General features: G+C 41.3%; 5 non-coding genes across 5 annotated transcripts; 1 reads left to right on the top strand and 4 right to left on the bottom strand.

Annotated features, from left to right (window-relative positions):
• Positions 1–3,114: 3,114 nt before the first annotated feature.
• Positions 3,115–3,187, bottom strand: TRNAK-UUU (transfer RNA lysine (anticodon UUU)). Its single transcript has one exon. It is a non-coding gene; the product is annotated as a tRNA-Lys (tRNA).
• An 8,367-nt stretch (positions 3,188–11,554) lies between these two features.
• Positions 11,555–11,661, bottom strand: LOC112412612 (U6 spliceosomal RNA). The gene has a single exon (XR_003005841.1). It is a non-coding gene; the product is annotated as a U6 spliceosomal RNA (small nuclear RNA).
• Positions 11,662–12,404: 743 nt separating this feature from the next.
• On the bottom strand, positions 12,405–12,477 carry TRNAF-GAA (transfer RNA phenylalanine (anticodon GAA)). The gene has a single exon. It is a non-coding gene; the product is annotated as a tRNA-Phe (tRNA).
• A 2,823-nt stretch (positions 12,478–15,300) lies between these two features.
• Positions 15,301–15,372, bottom strand: TRNAA-AGC (transfer RNA alanine (anticodon AGC)). Its single transcript has one exon. It is a non-coding gene; the product is annotated as a tRNA-Ala (tRNA).
• A 2,107-nt stretch (positions 15,373–17,479) lies between these two features.
• Positions 17,480–17,551, top strand: TRNAA-AGC (transfer RNA alanine (anticodon AGC)). The gene has a single exon. It is a non-coding gene; the product is annotated as a tRNA-Ala (tRNA).
• Positions 17,552–20,210: the final 2,659 nt, after the last annotated feature.

Below are 20,210 nucleotides of genomic sequence, written 5' to 3'. Positions count from 1 at the left end.
AATCTAGACGCGCAGGCTCAGCGGCCATGGCTCACGGGCCCAGCCACTCCGCGGCATGTGGGATCTTCCCGGACCGCGGCACGAACCCGTGTGCCTTACATCGGCAGGCGGACTCAACCACTGCGCCACCAGGTAAGCCCTAATTTTGGATTTTTGAATCACAATTGATTCAATAGCCTTCCCCACTCCAAAGTTATTAAAAATTTCACATGTGTTTTTGAAGTACTAGTAAGTTTTGTTTTCATAAATCTCAAACACCATTTAGAATTCATCCTGCTGTGAGTTGTGGGATATGGAGTCAATACTTTTTTTCCAGGTAACTATCCAGCTTTTGCCACACCAATGATTAAATAGTACATTTTTATCCATAACGGGGGATTATAACCCATTGTGCTCAGTAATTACCGTCAGAAATAAAGTATGGATACATAATATTTGAATTGTGCAATTTATCTAACAGACACACATAGAACTCCTGATGAGAACAGAGTTCCCTCATAATCAAAATAGCATTATACCAATTAGAAGACTCTAAAGCCCAACTAATATTCTTTGTTTTACTCTCCTCCCTCCTTTTTTTTCCCTGAAAGATATTGTAACTCTCTTTCTTTTCAAATGTGTATCTGAATTTCCTTTCAGATGAAAATTTTACCTTGTTTATGATAAAGTCCTTTGTTGAAAATATGTATATCTGAATCTCTTTTCAAATATATATTTTATCTTTTTACTGTGACACACTGTTTTCAAAGCATATACGTACTTGAATAGCTTTTTTAAAGTATATATCAACCTTTTGAAGTTGACTTTCTTGTGAACAGAAGGATCTCTCTCCCCAGTGGCTCCCAAAGTAATTTCTTGAAAACTGAGGGATTCAGAGTCTTGTGGAAATGTGACCACTGACTTAGAAATTTTAAGTATGGCTTTCTGTTTACAGGAAGTAATGGGGGGAATATCCACTGGCAGAAATATCCAATGGCATGTTTCCTCTCAAGTCTTAATACATGCATTTTTATGAGCGAATGATTTGGGTAGAAGACAATCTCTGTCACTCACAGGAAAACATATATTAGTCTTTAGGTATAGGAAAGATAAAGGATGGTAAAAGGATATTAAATATTAGCACTTTATCAGAAAGAATTCAGGTAACCTTACATAGTGGCAATTTACCAGTATTTGCACATAGCCGCTCCTGGACTGTAGTTCTCAATAAGTTCCCAAATAAAACTGAAACTCATAGCTCCCGCATTGTGCATTTTTATTTCAGTTGACACATGTCGACTGGAAAAAAAAAAAACCACAATGTGAGAGTTGTGAGTTAAGTTTTATTTGGGGCAAAGTGAGGACTATAGCCCAGGAGACTGTCTCAGATAGCTCTGAGGAACGGCTCCGAAGACGTAGGGAGGAAGGTCAGTATTATATAAGATTCTGGTGAAGGGGGTACGCGCAGTTAAGCACACATTTTGGCAGAGGCTTGCTGATGTCACTGATAATGATTTTAGTGCTTTTCTAGATATGATAAGATGTAAAAATTTGGGCTCATAAAATCTCCTGAAAATATCTAACTATTTGAAGGCCTGTTGTGCCAGTTTTTCCCAGAGCACAGAGTGCCTCATTTCTGATCTCCACTGCAAACTCCTTTCAGGGTGTGTTGAAGGTCAGCGGCTGCAGTGGCTAGTGATTTAGTCCTTGTAGAGACAGATGGCAAGTGCCAATTTTTAGTTGGCATGCCTCACAAATATGAGTGAAATTTTGCATATAGATTTTGAGTTGAGTTACAAAACTGCTCTAATTTGCACATCTATATATTTTCTTCTGTTTATTCAAATGCATTAATCCTTAGAACTCTGCTATCCAATATGGTAGCCACTAGCACATGTGATTCTTGAGTACTTGAAATATGACCAATCCAACTTGAGATGTACTGTAACTGTAAAGTACACAGCAGATTTCAAAGACTTAGTAAGAAAAAAAAAGAATGTAAATTATCTAGGTAATATGCCTTTATATGGATTATTTATTGAGATGATAATATTTTAGATATACTGAATTAAATAAAATGTTATTAACTTCACTTGTTTCTTTTTACTTTTTTCAATGTGACTAGAAAATTTTAAATTATATATGTGGTTGGCATTTGTGCCTCATATTATATTGGGCAGTGCTTCCCAATTTACCGTGCTTTTGCTTATATCAGGAATGTACAAGACCCCACTTGGAATCCAGTTTGCTTCTGTCATAATGTAATGATTTACCAGGGACAATGGACATGATCCTAATTGTGCTTTACCCCAAGACGCAGAGGCAAATTAAAGCCAGCCCCATTTCCCCACCCCACACATTTCTCTCCCTCATTGAGACCTGTCACTTTTCTGTTTCCTATTCCTTATTCTGGCAGTCAGATGAATCTATTGGACAAACTGAGAGACAAGTTCTTCCCGACAAATGGGGTCCTTCCAAGTTCAAAATCTACTTCATGGGATTTCTGTGAACATGAACAAAACTCTCATATGGTCAGAAGCGGGCAAAAAGGAGATGAGATACCAATCACCTCACCTAGATTTCTAAGCATTTCCCAGGATTTCTAAGGAAGTTCAAGGAACATTATACTAGAGTCCAAGATTAGTCTAGCTTAATACATCTTTTTTCCGGGAATACCGTTAATGAGTTCCCAATCTTCAAATCACAATAAGCCCTTTTACATTCTCCCTCTACATACTGTCTCTCTTTTCCATAATAATAAAACCCCTCCCAATCACAGATTGCTGCAGAGTTGCCATCTTAGGGATCACTGTGGTTGCCAAATATCTCCACAAGACTCCATCTTAAATTTTCTTAAACAGGCATCTTAATCATGTTCAAACCCAAGCTACTACTCGTTCCAAGCTCGATCTAACACCCACAAAGCAAAAACACAACAGACTGCCAAGAGGTATAAGGGGATTCATTCTTCTTCGCACACATTCCACGATCGAAACCCCCACCCCAAACCCCTTCTCCTGTTTACTTGGGCGAAGGTATGAAACATTTAGGATTAATCTGCTTTCCTCTGGCAGTTCATAGCCCAGAACAGGGACTTTTTTTTTTTTAGATGTTAGGAAAGAAAAGTATAATTTCCGCCCGCACAGGGACTTGAACCCTGGACCCTCAGATTAAAAGTCTGATGCTCTACCGACTGAGCTACCCGGGCCCACGAAGAAAAAGCTTCTCTTATGGCCTAGTAAAGGTAAGTTCGTTAGGTTGGTTTCAATTTTGAGTTCTCAAAGCGTTAAAAAAAAAGTCGCCGGCACAAGTACCTCCACATACTCAAGCCAAAAGCAGCCGGCGGATCTCACTTCTACACTAACTAGCTGCCACCACAACAGGCAACACGTTTGAAACAATTTGACTTCCCTCAAAAATCCAGCGCTCTGAGGAGCTACCTCAGCTATTGAAAGAGCCCCACGATGCTCTCAAAAGCCAACAGTTTGGGTAAAAATGAGGGGGATCTTCTTGTGGAACAAAAGTTTGCTGCTCACTTCCCTAAAATCACGGAAAGCCAACATTTTCTTGTACCTATAGGATGCAAAGAAGAGAGGTGGAGCTTGGACACGTCCTTCCTACCCATCTACCCAAATCCTATTCATGTTGAGAGATTCATATTCAAGCCCTCTTCGCCCTACTTCGCTAACTCCAACCTCGCCTCCTCCCTCTTCCCATTCACGCACTGCTTCGCCTTTCCGCTCTGGTCCACTCTGCCAGCTCCTGCGTGGGATCTTCCCAATAACTCAGTCCACTCCATCCAGGTTCCGGGTTTTTGACACTCCAGTCAGGGTTTCCCAGACCTGCCAGATTTTGAGTCTGCGGAGCTTTCTAATAGTATAAATTACTGTCCGGCCTCTTCTAAATATGATTTCGGACTTCATCCAAAATTCATATCTGGGTTACCTGTCGGACAAAATAGGCGGAAAGTGGTTTTGCGCCTGAGTGCCTGAGGTGTGAGCTGCTCTCTAGGCATACAAAGTGCTAGCTCCTTTCCCAGCCCACACATTTCCCTGCTCTCTCACATTCCGGAGAGAATTCCGTCCGAAAGAGGTTGTGTATTCTGTTTCCTCCTTCCTCTTCCCTCCTTCTGTCTTTCAAAACAGAACCTCAGTGAGGAAAGCAGTTGCCGGGTCCCGGCCGAGTTGCTGCCCTAGGTTTGCTACACACTCTCTGTCGCTCTGCATTTCTTGGTAGGTTTTGTAAATTCTTCCCGCTCTGTCATCTCTTTCCTTCCGGAAGGACCTAAATCCCCCTCTATCCGCCCCGTCCCTACCACCCTTCCGCAATACTTAACGCTGAGGATTTCCCTACTGGCGCAGTGGTTAAGAATTCACCTACCTAAAGCTAGGGACTAAGGGTTTGAGCCCTGGTCCAGGAAGATCCCCCATGCCGCGGAACAACTAAACTCGAGTGCCACAATTAGCCTGTGCTCTAAAGCCCGCGAGCCACAACTATGGAGCCCACGTGCTACAAATACTGAAGCCAGAAATACTTGACTTTTCTTCTTTGTATTCTTCTGCATTACCTCTGTGGTCTTTTAGGCAGCTTTGGAGGCAGAGGAGGATGAAGTTGGGGGAAAGGAAGAATTTGAAGACAAGAAAAATGCCCCATTCCTGGGACTTTCCTTGGTGATGGAATGGAAATGCCTTCCTGAGAGCTAGCTGTGGAGCAGACTTTGAAGCAAGCTGAGAGAAGTAGGGAAGATACCCGAAGCAGAAACAAAGAGCCGCAAGGTCCGAAATCAATCTAAAGCCAGCCATTCTTTTGTTTTCCTGCAATGCATACCAATGACTCCTAATTCTCCAATTCCAATGGGTCTTTTTCAGTCCGTGTGCTACTCTCATCTCAGGCGCCTTCTCTTCCATAGCCACGTGAAAATCCAGGTCTCTAGATGCAAGCTATCTGCTGAATTATAGACTCAGGTATGACCTTGCTTACGAGACATCTTCATCATCATGAAGTTGCTTCCTACACATTTCAAATTCATCTCATGTTCAAACAGTGCCAGAACCAGTGATTGTCTGTGGCAGACACTTACCCCTTTTCCTTTAGTAGCTGAAGGTTTTGTCTTCTCTTTCCATCTGGACCTAAATTTCCAGAGGTAACTTTCTGAGTTCCCTTCTTTGTACTCACTCCCCTGAATTTTTTGCTAGGTCTCTGGCAGTCAGGAGCAGCGGAGGTACAGTCCCCTGCTGTGATGATGTGGGAAACCGGTGGTACCATGGAGATGACCAGAGAAGGAGTAACAAATCCCAAGGTCAAAGCTGAAGCCACTTGAGGCACACTGACCATCAGGGAGCCAAAGGTGAACCTTAGAGGTCCTAGGTATTAGTTATTTTCTTTCCCTGGGAAAAGTGCCCAGAATATGGATTCCCTTGGGGGCTACAGTGTCTACAGTCCCAGTGCTCTTCAGAGACTTTCTGTCTTTCATGATTCTGCCCACTGCCTTCATTTATCTGAGACTGTATGGAGGCTCCATGTTTAATCCAGTGAGTATGAAGAGGAAGAGAGAGAATATGCATCAGGGTTCCTGGCACAGAAAACACCAAGGGCAAGCTTTTGTTCTCTGCCAGGAGCTGCTAGGAGCCACTGGAAGGAAAATAAAGAGGACAACAGATAGCTCACTCAAAAAGGAATTTAAAAGCAGTCTCTACTTGACATCTGCCCTAAAATAGACACTGCTTTGTAAAAGCATTTCTCAACTGGGAGGGTCCAAAAACGATGCCCTTGGATGTCTGTGCTTTAGGAGTTTATAGCAGCTGCTGGGTAAACTGGGCATCCTAAGGTCCAGTGTCTGTGGAGTCCTGTCTTCTCATCTTCCACTGTGAGTTGCTAATCCTACCCTCTCAGCCCTCCTAGCCTTTGAGAGGCTAACTGGAAATCTTTTTTGTTTGTACACATGAACCAGCTTCCCTCCCTCTGCAAAATTCAGCTTTTACATTATTCTACTTTTTTGATACACAAACTAGCAACCAAAAAAAAAAAAACTGAAAATGGAACTGATTTTGATATATTCACCTAATGTACAATTATGTATAGCAACAAAGTTGTTGTATAATTTTAATTAGCTCTTTGTTTATACCAATAGTGTTTATTTTAGGAAACACAAGAAAATTATGCATCCGTCTGTTTTTATCCCTCCCTCTTCATCTCCCCAACCCTGCACACACTACCCCTTTGGTTGCATCTCAGAAATCTTTGGTGTGATGTTAAATCATGTATTCCACTTTATGACTTTATTTAAAATTCTAAAAACAAGAAACTGGAATTCCGTGGGCAAATGTAGGAAATGTAGAAGGGAAGACATTTTAATTCATTACTCGCCAATATCCTTGCAGCTTTATTTCAGCCAGGAGTGTGTGTATGGGGTTGGGTGTTTTCTACTACCTGGTCTGTTAAAATCTCCAATGAGACCCAATTTATCATCTGCCAAAATCCAGCTTCTAACAAAAAATTTTAATGCCTTAAGCCTAATTTCCACCCAAATCAAACTATTCCTGCCAGCTAATAGCTTCCAACCCTGAAGCTTCCAATTATGTTCCCAATGTTCACGTTGACAGTCTCATCATTCCTTAGCACTGCTGTTTGGGTTGTTCAATGTTCTCTCAGTCACTCACTCAGAAAGATTTGGGACCCACTTCCCCCACCTCAACTGCTTGCGTCCAGTAATGGATGGAGGGGTGGAGGGAAAGGAGGTGGGGATGAGAAGGGGGAGGCAGGGGAGGCAGGTGAAAGCTTTTCTCTTGTCTGTTAGATGATGCAGATCTGACTGCTCATACAACTAAACGAACTAAAAGAATAGGGCCGTTTCTATTCCCCTTTATTCTGTCCTTTTTCTGTTCTGTCTTTATTTGCATATGCCAGTTGTGGTGGGAGGCTTCTTGCTTTGGAAGTGAAATGTCTGATGGGAATGTCTTTCTTTTCCTTTCTTCCCTTCTTCCCTCCCTCCCTCCCTCCCTCCCTTCCTTCCTTCCTTCCTCTCTTCCTCTCTCTCTCCTTCTTCTTGTCTTTATTTTGCTGTTGCTCCGCCCTGGGAGGTGATAAGCCAGAGGCAGCAAAAATGGGAAAACTATAAAAGCAATCCACTGCCCTTCTTTTCGCAGAGGATATGAGAAAAGGGGTTGATAAATTTAAGTGGAGGTGCTAGGGATTGAACCAGGGACCTCGTACACGCAAAGCACACGCTCTACCACTGAGCTACACCCCTATACCTCTACCTCTTTCTAGCTATTTCATAAAATATTATTTCTCCGTCTTTTTTTTTTTTTTTGTAAGCTAAGAGTTCTCTGGAGAAAGTCTATCAGGTTAAATTACACTATTTCTGAAATTACTAAACTGGATACAGTCTAGTGGCTTCTCCCTGGCCTGCAGTTATTTAATTAACCCAGGAACAGTTGAAAGAATAATGCTTTCTAAGAGATAATTGACTGAGAATGTCTTACTTTTTTCTTTTTCTCTCTTTCTGTTCTTTTTCCTTCATGCTCCTAAATAATACTACCAATGGAATTGATTGCTCAAGCTTGATGTTGTGAATCTGCCATGTTTGTCGTTTTGGGTTCAGGAAATCCTGAATGAGCCAGATCTTTCTTTTTTGTTTCCTTCAATTAAATGTTCCTTGGGAAAACAGACATCACCAATGATGATGAGGCCCTTAGAGTGGAAAGGGATCAGGAGCAAATGGGTATGAAGTTAACTGTGCTATGAGCAAGAAAAAGTGAGTTAGGGAATATAAAGAGGAAAGTGGGAAGCGTTTGTGCCAACATAGTTTAAGAGAGTAAAAGAAAAGGGCGGGAACAAAGGTGCTAGAAACCAAACCCAGTACTTCATTTTGTGCACTCTACTCTCATATAATCCAAGGAATTCGGAAATACCTGTCCCCACTGATTTCCATTATTTGCTACTGGTTCTCCAAGAATAAGTCTAGAAATGAAAAGCAAGGATTTATGAATTTTAGAAGGTCTTGTAATTGCTTTCACTCCCAAGTTCATGATCAGAGGACTTGACTCATTTTAATAGTGTGTAGATCTAATGGGGTGCTGTCCAATTGCTTGGTGTATAGAATGTGGAGAGGGCAGCATACTAGAACGGGAGAGACAACACTTTATTCAACTTAGGCTTTCAGCTGGCACGCTTACACATAAAGGTAGGTTAACAAGAGAAAAACAGAGCTTGTTAATGTGTGCAACAGGCATCACACAGAAGAAACCTAAACAAAAAGTAACTCAAAGTGGCGGCTTAGCACCGCGGCTAATGAAGTATATTCAACAAAGAACGGTAAATTTGTAGACAAATGACAGGATCGAGGAATGCAGTTTTCATCTTCCAAGGGCAGAAAACTGTGGGAAATTAAATATATGGGAAGAAACTAGTGGAGTAAGATTTGTTTGCAGATTCCTCTGGTGCATCTCTGGGCTGATAAGAGTTTGTCTCCAGTAAAAGGAGAATTTATATCCTGCCTTTGGGTGGATATGGGAGGGTAGAGAGAGCTTTCCTGTGTGTGTGTGTGTGTGTGTTTTGTTGTTGTTGTTGTTGTTTTTTTGCATCTTAATTAACTTCAGTTCAAAATAATTTTCATGTCAAAGAGGCATATTTTGTGTGACATAATCTGGTTTCATACATAGTCATGTGCAGAGGGAGCATGTTACAGTGTGATATATTAGAGCTAATTTGTCACTTCAACTCAAAAGTGCATGAAGATCTGAGAAATTATGAGTATGTCTTTCTATATATTATCATATTTAAATCCTTTTAAGTTGCTTTTTAAATTTACAGTTTGATGTCATTAGTTTAAAAGGCCATTTAAAATTACATTATTTCTACTTAAACTAATTTACTGAATGCTAAACTAGATGTATTTCACTTTATTTTATTTTATTTTTCGGCGGCGCCGCGCGGCTTGCAGGATCTTAATTCCCCAACCAGGGATTTAACCCACGCCCTCAGCAGTGAAAGCGCAGAGTCCTAACCACAGGACCGCCAGGGAATTCCCATATTTCACTTTTTTCCCACCCCCCCTGCAAAATAAGGAGGTAACTCAATATGAAGAGGATAGTAGTGATTCCAAAAACCGAAGGCCAGTTTTAGGCAGAAATACGAACAGTCACAAGGAGCTGGTCTCATCACGCAGAATCACAAGGAGCTGGTCTCATCACGCAGAATGAGAAACACTCGCCTGCGATTGGAGGTGCCGGGGATTGAACCCGGGGCCTCGAGCATGCTAAGCACGCGCTGAGCTACACCCCCTTACTCTTTTTGCTCGTGGAATAAAATTTAATGGCAATATCTATCTGCCTTGTGTTTCCAGAACCTGAAATTGTTAGTACAAAAATCCCTTATGTACGATTCCGTTGTTTCTGAAATTCCTTTATTGCATTCTCTTTCCAGGCTACATGAAGAGAAAGGCATCTTCATGCTAGGCAGAAAGGTACATTCCTAGGATCTATTCACACTTGTCAACCTACAAAAGGTGAATAGAAGAAGGAAAAGAAGAGCCTAGAATCAGTGACACTCAAGGAACAACTGGGAGAACTAGCCCCACAACTTAATTTCTTCAGACAGATCCCCATTGTAAGAATTTGCTGTCACCTAGAATATCATTCTGTGTCAGAATGTAAGAAAGTGCTTAAAGACGATAGTAAGCTCAACAGATTACAGTGTCTTCGAGACAATCTTGGAAACACTGAGCATTAAAATGAATAAGAAACAATAAAGGAATACAAAGTAATGAATGAAATAAGACTGCTAGACCAGAGAGTTGACTGAAATACTAGGTCTGAGTGAGGAGATAGCCAGCGTCAAAGGATCCTCAACTTTGCTCTGAGGATGGTAAGAATGACTCTGTCGTCTGTTACACAACATGGGGACTTCAAAAGTTCAGTCTGAATTGAGAGGCCAGTGGCTCAAACAGATTACTCAGACACTTGTTGAATTAAAGTTCTAAAATCACATGTACTTTGGCTAGAGTAAGATTCCATAAGTTCATTGAGGGTTCATTCATAGAAAAATCTAGAGCCATTTTGTGACCTTCAGTGATGCCTAAAGGATTAGTGGGCTAGAAGACATAAGAAACCCCCAAACCCTTGAAATAAGGCAATTATAGCTTTCTCTCTAGATTTTTGTCGTGGCTCCATTACTTGAATAGGCAGGAAGCTCTGGGAGCAGCAATTTTTTCCCAGCACACACCAAGCACTTATCGCTAGCTTATCACCTTCTAGAATACGGTGGAGGAAAAGCTAAGGAAACAAAAATGTGACTCATGTTTTTAGTAGGATGATGTTTCCTTTAACTGAAATTATCTGTAAGTCCCATGTTCTTCACTATAGAAAATGTACATTGCTTCCCCGACCCTCACCAAACTTGAGGAATTGGGAATGGGTCTTTCCACTTTTTATTTTTCTTATTTATGCCCTTTAATTTATTGATTGCAAACTTCTCCCAAATCTAAGAGCCAGTGCACTTGAACTGAATGAAGAAGCCTCTTCCCAGTGAGTGATAGATGATGAGCATCACTTACTGCCAGGTGGTGGAGAGTTTGAGTTTTGAGGCATTGAAACATGTTGGGTTTCCCAAGGGAAACTTGAAATCCTGCTCACAGAACTCTAGGTTGAGTTCTGACTGTGGTCAATATGACACATTTATTTTTTCAAACTTTCAAAATAAAAAACAGTGCTTGTTTAATGTAGCTGGAGGTAACAAGTGGATAATAGTAATAACAATGGGTTACATTAAATGATTATATCATCTCCTTGATAAACAGACTCCCTAAGAGGTGAAGTAATTAGTTGGCCACTAGTTCACAGCCAACATGTAACAGGGCAAGTTTCAAAGCCAAGCAGATTTCCTAGAACACCTGCTCCAGATCCTTCTTTACAGTCAGGAATCCTGAAGTCAAAAGACAGATAGAATGACTTTTGGATTCATTTCCGTTTGAAAATGTCATTATCACTCACAGGGAAAGGGATGTCCCTACATAATTTCTTAATGTTGAGCAGCTCTCAATGCTGTGGGGAAATGAGAAAGAAGGGAATGAATTCATAAATATGTACCACGAAATAAAACACCTTAAATGCAGCAATATGGCCTGCAAACCCTACTATGACATTTTGTAGGGGACGCTACAGCTCTGGTTCTGGACGCCTCAAGGAACGGAGGACACAAAGACAGGAGAGAGGAAAACAAAGTATTTCTGAGAGTGAGGCATTATAGCATCTCTTTCAAATGGAATTTTCTCTGCAATAAAGAGAATGTCAAGGAGTTTGCGACTAGGACAATATCTACCAAATAAATCAGTTGAATACATGTCCGCTAGCTAGACCTGTATATTCGGGTAGCTCACTAGGTAAATTTCAGAATTTTTAATCTGGGGAGACAAAGTTTGAATCCCTAGGGGTTCAGGTTCCGTGTGTTTACATTTATTCTCCAGTTATTTCTAATCGGCAAAAGGCTACTGAAGTCTTGCCTGCTTGATGTTCTGAATATTTACAATGGACTCTTCTACCCCAGTGGCTGGTAAACTATTGCGTTCGAGCTAAGAATGGTTTTGGAAAGTTTCATGGATGTGCATGTCATCCTTGCGCAGAGGTCATGGGAATTTTCTCTGTATCTTTCCAGTTTTAGTATAAGTGTTGCCGAAAGGAGTACCGTTTTTTATTTTTAAAGGTGAAAAAGGAAACAAAAAATAGTATTGGGTGACACGTGAAGTTTATATGAAATTTACATTTCGGTGTCCATATATAAAGTTTTGTTCGAATACAGCCAATTCATTTACACGTCGTCTATGGCTACCTTAGGGCTATCACGAAGAGTAATTGCAACAGAGACAGCACGTGGCACCCTTGACCCTTCCCACTGCTGCTGTGCGCACTACGCATTGCAGCGACTCAGTGATCTTTCCTCAAGTTTTTCAGTGTCCTGTGCATCTCTGAACCATAACATTTTATTGTTATTACTTCTATTAGTAGTGCTTGCACATCGTGTGAAAACAAAACAAAACAAAAAGTGTGAACTGTGGCGCAACATTGTTTTTATTGTGCAATTAGGCTTTAGCATGCTAAAGGAACTCAACATTCGTGGGCATCATCCGAGTGAATAGGTACCGGTCCACGCCCTGTTAGGTACCAGGCCGCACAGCAGGAGGTGAGCGGCGGGCGAGCGAGCGAAGCTTCATCTGCCGCTGCCCGTCGCTCCCCACCGCTCTCCGTCGCTCCCCACCGCTCTCTATCGCTCGCATTACCGCCTGAACCATCCACACCCGTCCGTGGAAAAATTGTCTTCCACGAAACCGGTCCCTGGTGCCAGAAATGTTGGGGGCTGCTGCATTACGACATTCCTTATTAATGCGCAGAAAGGAAATTCACCCCTGGGATCGACTAAAACCCTTAGTGTGCTGAAACCCGGGATCGAACCAAGGACCTTTAGATCTTCAGTCTAACGCTCTCCCAACTGAGCTATTTCGGCTACCCGAAAACCCCTGTTCCTGACATTTCTTTTTTAATATTCAGATTGTTTTCAACTTCTGTTTTAGACGTTTTCAGATTTCTTAAGCATGGCTGCCTAATTGTCCAATATACTTTCCTATCTGGAAAGACCTGGAATCTATTAACTTCCACGTATGCCAGTTGCATCCAATTCCTGGCAGTATTGGATGAACACGTAAAGGTGGGAGAATTTGAAAACAGGTAATAATGAGGGATTCAATAGAAAGCCTTTCCGCTCCTCTACATCCTGTCAGTTGACCCTGATACAGCTCAGAATCTAAAGGAAACTAAAGAAAATATTATTTGGGGGGGGGTCCCTTATTTTTCTCTTCTTTTCATTCTTTCATCTCTCACAACCTCCAAAAATGCTGAGAAATGGAGTCCAATGATGCTGTGAATTTGCTAAAAGAATACCGTATACATAAATATTACCAGACTAAACTCTTGAGACAATATTCCCAACTGACAGGGAAGCAACTTTCACAAAATTTAGAAAATTTGAAACAGCATATCTCATCATAACAGAATTTCTTCACAAAAATTCCTTCAAAAATGAAAATGAGACTACAACCAAATCAGCTTTTGATTGGCTCCTTCATTAGCCAGGCAAGGAAATCATTTAGCATTGTGATGTAATAAGCAGTGCACAGCACCATTTCATATTCAAGTATAAGTAGAATATATGAGCAGGGCCTACATACATGAGTAATTTGCATGAGAAAGTAGCTTATGTTCCCATGGCTCCTACACTTGGTACAATCCTCCATTCTTCAATCTACCTCTATAGCTTCATAGGGAGTTCCTACAACTAAAGAAGAAGAAAAAAGAACCAGACTTGGTTTATAGGTGATTCTGCTCATATACTGGTGAGCAGAGGTGAGCAGCTCTGAGCAGGTGAGCACTTTTCTCAACCCTGGGAGCTGCTGAACCACTGTAAAAAATAATTAATGTTACTCTGTAGCAGTTCCCAGCAAAGAGACTCCCAAGTGGAGGTGCCGGGGATTGAACCCAGGGCCTCGTGCATGCTAAACACACGCCCTACCACTGAGCTACAACCTTGGTGCTGGTGGCTTATTTCATTCATATTAGAAATTAGTGAGGATTTGGTGAGTCTCGCAAAATCACCAATTGTTCTGTGAATTAACTTAACGAGCTCTAGCGGGTGCACTCCACCCAAAGTGGACTCCACTCACAAAGGTGAGCAGCTTCCATAGTACCTGAATGTTGGTGGTGAAGGTAAACCCTCTCAGTGGGCGTTACTTCAAGCAGGGCACATGACTGTTCATTTTGCTTGTAGAGTAGGGATCTACACTAATTTATGAGAGGTGGCTAATAGTTTGGCTGGTAATTAGGAGCTTGGAAGGAAAATTATTGAAAAAGTGGTGACAGAGAGGTCTGGGAAAGAGGCGGGTAGATAGAATTGCCCAAATGTGCAGAGTCTAAGGATATTTGTTTCCATGTGAATGCCCTCCAGAGAACAACCTCCTCAGAGGTGATCTAATAGGCAGTTGGACACGATGACCCATTCTGTTGATGTCTGGAAGCTTCTCTTTAGCCACTATTCTACTTGCCCAGTGAGCTTATGGACAAACTGGCCATGATGACAGGAACAGAGATCATACACAGGTTCAGCAACATGCACCTCTATGCACCAAAATGATGTAGTTCAAACCACTGCTAAGTGACTAAACTACCAATATCACAGACAAACTTTGAGCCCTCACAAGCTATCATTCCATGGGGGAAGCAGCTAAACCCCTGGTGTCAGGTTCATTATATTTGACCAATTCTGTATTGGGGGACAGTGTATATCTCACTGGAATAAATACTTAATCTGGATGTGGATTTTCCTTCACCTCCCACAATGCTTCTGCCAAAACCACCAACCATGGATTTACTGAATGTCATATTCAACAGCATCCACAGCATTGTTTCTGAGACAAGAAGCCAGTTTATAGCAAATAAAATTTGGCAGTGGGCTAATGTTCTGGAATTCACTGGCCTCACCATAAGCCCCTAACCCTGAAGCAGATGGCCTGATAGGATGGTGGAATGACCTTTTGAATACTTGGTTATTGTATGAGCTGAGAGACAATACTTTGGAGCAGGGGAGGGGGCTGTGTAATGATATCCAGGATATGGTGAATACTCTTAATCAGTGACTAATAATGGGAATGTGTGTCTCTCTCATCAGGACTCATGGATGCACGAATCAGAGAGAGGAAGTGGTCTTTTCACTGTTATGGCTAACAGACACAGGGGCATTTTGCTTCCTCTCTATTCCACTGATAACTTTTATTTTGACTCCAAAGTCTTTAGGTGATTTTTCTGGTGTCTCTTTGTGATTGGAATTTATGAATAAAAGGCATTATTTTATTTAAAAAGATAAAAACAGTGTGGAAAGGGGGTTTATTGAGTGATGTCAAGGAAAGCTTGACAGCCTAAAATCCCTAATTTCCCTAAATCAGTACTCTGATGAATTCACTTTAGGAACTGAAGGGAGGAATGTGTGGTCAGCTAATTTGTGTAAATTACTGAGAGGGGAATAATTCCTCATGACAAAAATCTGACCTCCTTTCATAATCCCAATAAGGATACGTAACTCCTCATGACAAAAATCTGACCTCTTTTCATAATCCCAATAAGGATGGGTGACACTATTTTGGCTAAATCAGAACACTTGTGGATTCACTTAACCACCTGCAACCTTTCTGCACTTTTCTCAACACTGGGAGCTGCTGAACCACTGTAAACAGTAATTAATATTATTCTCTAGCCGGTTCCCAACAAAGAGACACCAAAGTGGAAGTGCCGGGGATTGAACCCGGGGCCTCGTGCATGCTAAGCACGCGCTCTACCACTGAGCTACACCCCCAATGCTGGTAACCTATTTCATTCATATTAGAAATTAGTGAGGATTTGGTGAGTCTTGCAAAATCACCAATTGTTTTGTGAATTAATTTAACGAGCTCTAGCGGGTGCACTCCACCCAAAGTAAATGTCTTAACACCAGATTACTTGCTCAGAAAGACTGATGATCCATTGTTCCCTACTTCTGCTGACTATAGAAGATAATCATGCTTGGAGGTAGAAGAGTAGAGAAGCACAGAGAAGGGATCATCACTGGGCAGATTTGCTTCTCCTTAGCCCACAGCTATTGCATTGACCAAGGCACAGTTGAAAGAATAATGCCTTCTTAAAGATAATTGACCGAGAATGTCTTACTTTTTCCTCTTTCTGTTCTTTTTCTTTCATGCTCCTCAGTGGTACTGCCAATGGCACTGAGTCCTCAAACCTGATTATGTGAATCTGTTGTGTTTGTTGCCTCAGGTTCAAGAGATCCTACATGAGCCAGATTTTTCTTTTTTGTTTCTTTCAACCAAATGTTCGTTGGGAAGACAGACTTCAACAGTGATGATGAGGCCCTTGGAGTGGAGTAAAGGGTTATGAATTTAACTTTGCTATTGAGCAGGAAAAGGTAAGGTAATATAGAGAGGAAAGTGGGAAAAGTCTGTGCAAGCACGGTTTAAGAGAGTGAAATAGGACAGTAATGGAGGTGCTAGAAATGAAAGGTTGCATCAAAGATTCTGGCTTGGAAATGCTGGATGAACATATGGCAAAATTAAGTTAAATGAGCGATTTAGTATCCATATCAAGGAATATCAAGAAAGAAGTTATTGATTTAGAGAAGAATTGGATTGTCAAACCTGAATCTTTATGACCCTATTCTTTCATCTGCTTTCAGTTTTCACTACTCTAATCTGAGTGGTGAACTTATCCTTCATTTAAGAATGCTTAATACTATCTTCTGGACATTCCAGACAAATTTGGACATTCCAGACAAAGGGCAAAACTCTACCAGTGATGGCATGTCAGCTACAGGGATGTTTTGTCAGTAAGGAAAATGAGAAGGCTCAAGTAATTTTTAAAATGTCCAGGGATGTTCATCTCTTTCCCTCATGTCACTGGTTAATTAAGCAGTGAAATCAAGATACGAAATGTCACATAAATTCTCACACATATATATCATACATATAGCACTGACACACACACAATAAAGAGATTATTCTTTATGGGTCATTTCACAGTGACTAAACCTCACAATACTCCCCAATGCACACACACACATAAAACCTCAAAGTAAAATGAAATTAAAAGTGTGATGCTGAGTAGCAAGTATATTGGAATTTCTTATCCTGCAACTTTCCTAGATTTTTCCAAGTAAACTTTATATTTTTATTTTAAAACTGTAAATGAAATCACAACCAAAATAGGTCAGTTAACAAAGCACAGTTGTTGGATTATGATAGTTCCATTTGGATTCCAAAGGTTTGATATAAAATTCCTGTAAGAAAATGAGATGTATTAAGAAACCTGGGAGACCAGCTAGTTTTGATGTCACTCCCATGATTACATATGTGTTGTCTGTGCGTGTGTTCAAAACAGAATAACAGCAAAATCCCCTAATCATTGATAACAATGACGGCATTTGGACTGGAGAAGCCTGAGCCAGAGGCTAAATTCTGCAGTGAAGGGGAAGGAAATGATGATGAGAGATGACAGGACTAGGGGAAAATAGAGCGCCAGAAGATAGTATATTAGGAAGGTTTGCCTATCAGAGGAAAGAACCTCCAGAAAGGACCTCTAAGCAGCAACTGGCATCTGTACCAGAAGGAAAAAAAAAGTCTTTAATACAATTCACTTACACTGTAGATTTCAAGACGGTGATCCTACAACATATGTTTGGCTGAATCACCAGATGTTAAGGATGGGTAGACATAGTGGGTCTCAAATCTGAGTGGAAGGAGCGTCTTCTTGGGAGACCGTGACTTTGATGCTATGTCAAGCACAGTGACACGGAATAGCTTGGCAGAGCTCTTCTTGCAAGAGACATTTACGTTGGGTGGAGTGCCCTCCCTAGAGCGCATGTAAGTTAATTCATGGAACAATTTCTACTATGAACGAAACGGCCTGACTAGGTCGGGGGTGTAGCTCAGTGGTAGAGCGCGTGCTTAGCATGCACGAGGCCCCGGGTTCAATCCCCGGCACCTCCACTCGGGCATCTCTCTTTATTGGGAACCGCGGCAAGCACACCAGGATTGGCTTAGGCTATCTGAGTGAGAGGATATCCAAGTTTCCTGCTTTGTCCTGGTGCCACAGTCTTCTTTGTCACTGTGGAATACAACGATGCTCGTGCTGAGTTACTCAAACCGTTTATTCAGGTTTTTATTAGCCATTTGCACTCTAGCCATTTTGAACAATCACAGCTATGCCGTGGGATACACACAGCATAAGGGATGCCTGCCCCTACCCTTACTATTCTTAGGTATTGTGTGATGACTTCTGAAGTAGCCAAAGTGAAGCCAGGTACTTCTGATCCTCATGTGTCTTTGGTGGAAATAGCATTGGGCTTAAAGCAAAGATCCACAGGAGAGGAACAGAGGAAGTCTGTTCAAACTATTGCTCTTCAGACTCCCGCTGGGAGAAGTGTAGAATATAAGCAGTAAAGGAGAACACTGAAAATATCCTAAAAGGTATCTAGAAGAAAACTGGGTTTCCGAGGACTGACTTCTGCGTATGAGTAAGAAACAAGAATGTAAGAACTAAAGAACCTGCTCTCAGAGACTGAAACGGTCGACTTTCAGGTCGAAAGTTTGATGCGCTATCCGAGGTGCTGACACTTGTATTCTTGGACATCTATTCAAAAGTATTTGTTTGTTGTCCGGCTTACCTTTCTTTCTCATTTGTCCCTCACATTCCAAGCCCAATGCGCTAAAAATCAGTTGCTGCCTCAGATACGTAAGCCCAAAGACACCGGCAGACCCTGCTTCTACGCTCAACATTGCTCCCACTACAGTCACACGGGAATCCAGATGTGGCTTTCCAGCTGCTCTTTATAAAGCTATCAATTCCAGCAGTACTGCACCGCAAACAAAAATTCAACCACACGAGCGCCCTACAAAGTGCTCAACTTGTTTAACCAGCGAGGAAAAGAGCAACTAGTAGCTCTCAGACTACGATAACTGGAACAAAACAAACTGGATTCTTGTGGGACATAACGTTTTCACCTACTTCGCTTAGAATAATGGAGCTTCTCTTGCGGTGGACCTGTAGAAATGCAGAAGAGATAAAGACCTTGGATACATCCACATACTCCCTCATCCAAATATTACTCGTGTTTAATTCTCATTCCCAAACTTTCTTCTAGCGTCTCGTTCTCCTGTCCTCCTTGGCTGCTTCTCCCACTCAACTGTCTTCCCCTCCCCACAGGATACTCTCCGCTCTTCATCCCCTCTCTTCTCTGTCCCCCTTCAACTCTCCCTTTCTCAGCATTAGTCTAGGAACAACCGAACCTTGCTAACCTTTCAGAGTCATTAGTCACATGTCAACTAATACTCTTTTTTGTTTTATTTTTTCAACCTTTTAACGTTCCCAAACCATTCTTAGCTCGCAGGCAATAGTTTACCAGCCACAAAGTATAGGGTCTCAGAACTTGTAAATACTCAAACTTTAAGAACAGGCAAGCTTTCAGTAGCCTTTTGCCAGTTAGAAATAACTGGAGAATAAATTCGAACAGAAGGACCTGAGCCCCTAGGGATTCAAACTTTGTTTCCCCGGTTTAAAAACTCCAAAGGTTTACCTAGTGAGCTACCCAAATCTATAAATCTAGTTACTGGATATATATTCAGCTAATTCATTTGGTAGATACTATCCTAGTTGCAAATCTCCTTTGCATTCTCTTTATTGCAGAGAAAATTCCACTTGAAAGTGATACTGTAATCACTAGCTCTCAGGATTACTTTGTTTTCCTCCTTCTTTTCTGTCTTCCATTCCTTTAGGTGTCCAAAACCAGAGCTGTAGCGTCCCCTACAAAATGCCACAGCAGGGTTTGCAGACCATATTGCTGGACTTAAGGTATTTTATTTCCTGGTGAGTATTATGAGTTCATTCGTTTCTCTCTTCCCAGTTTCCCCAAAGAATTGAAAACTGCTCAACATTATATGATTATGTGGCACCACTTCTTTCCCTATGAGTGATAATGACATTTTCAAAGAGGAATAAATCCAAAAGCCACTAATCTCAAGTGGTCTTTTGACTTCAGGATTTCCATCTCTAAAGAAAAGACCTAGAGTAGGTGTTCTAAAGCAAATCTGCCTGGCATTGAAACTTGCCCTGTTACATGTTGGCTGTGAACTGGTGGCCAAGTAATTACTTCATCTCTTAGGGAGTCTGTTTATCAAGGAGGTGATATAATCATTTAATGTAACCCATTGTTATTACTATTATCCGCTTCTTACCCTTAGCTACATTAAACAAGCACCTTTTTTTTTTATTTTGAAAGTATGAAAAAATAAATGTGTCATATTGGCCACAGTCTGAACTCAACCTAGGGTTCTGTGAGCAGGATTTCAACTTGCCCTTGGGAAACCCACCAAGTTTCAATGCTCAAAACTCAAACTTTCCTACACCTGGCAGTAAGTGATGCTCATTATCTATCACACAGTGGGAAAAGGCATCTTGATTCAGTTCAAGTGCACTTGTTCCTAGATTTGGGAAAAGTTTGAAACCAATAAATTAAAGGGCATTAAACAAGAAAAAAGTGGAAATACCCATCCCAATTCCTCTAGTTTGAGGGGTAAAACAATGTATGTTCTCTATAGCGAAGAACATGGAACTTTGAGGTAATTTCAACTAAAGGAAACATCATCCTAC

The sequence above is a fragment of the Neophocaena asiaeorientalis genome, unplaced genomic scaffold, assembly GCF_003031525.2.
Source record: "Neophocaena asiaeorientalis asiaeorientalis breed wild unplaced genomic scaffold, Neophocaena_asiaeorientalis_V1.1 scaffold239, whole genome shotgun sequence".
NCBI lineage: Eukaryota > Metazoa > Chordata > Mammalia > Artiodactyla > Phocoenidae > Neophocaena > Neophocaena asiaeorientalis.
Note: the sequence above shows the minus strand (reverse complement) of the source record. Positions and strands in the feature narration are given on the sequence as shown.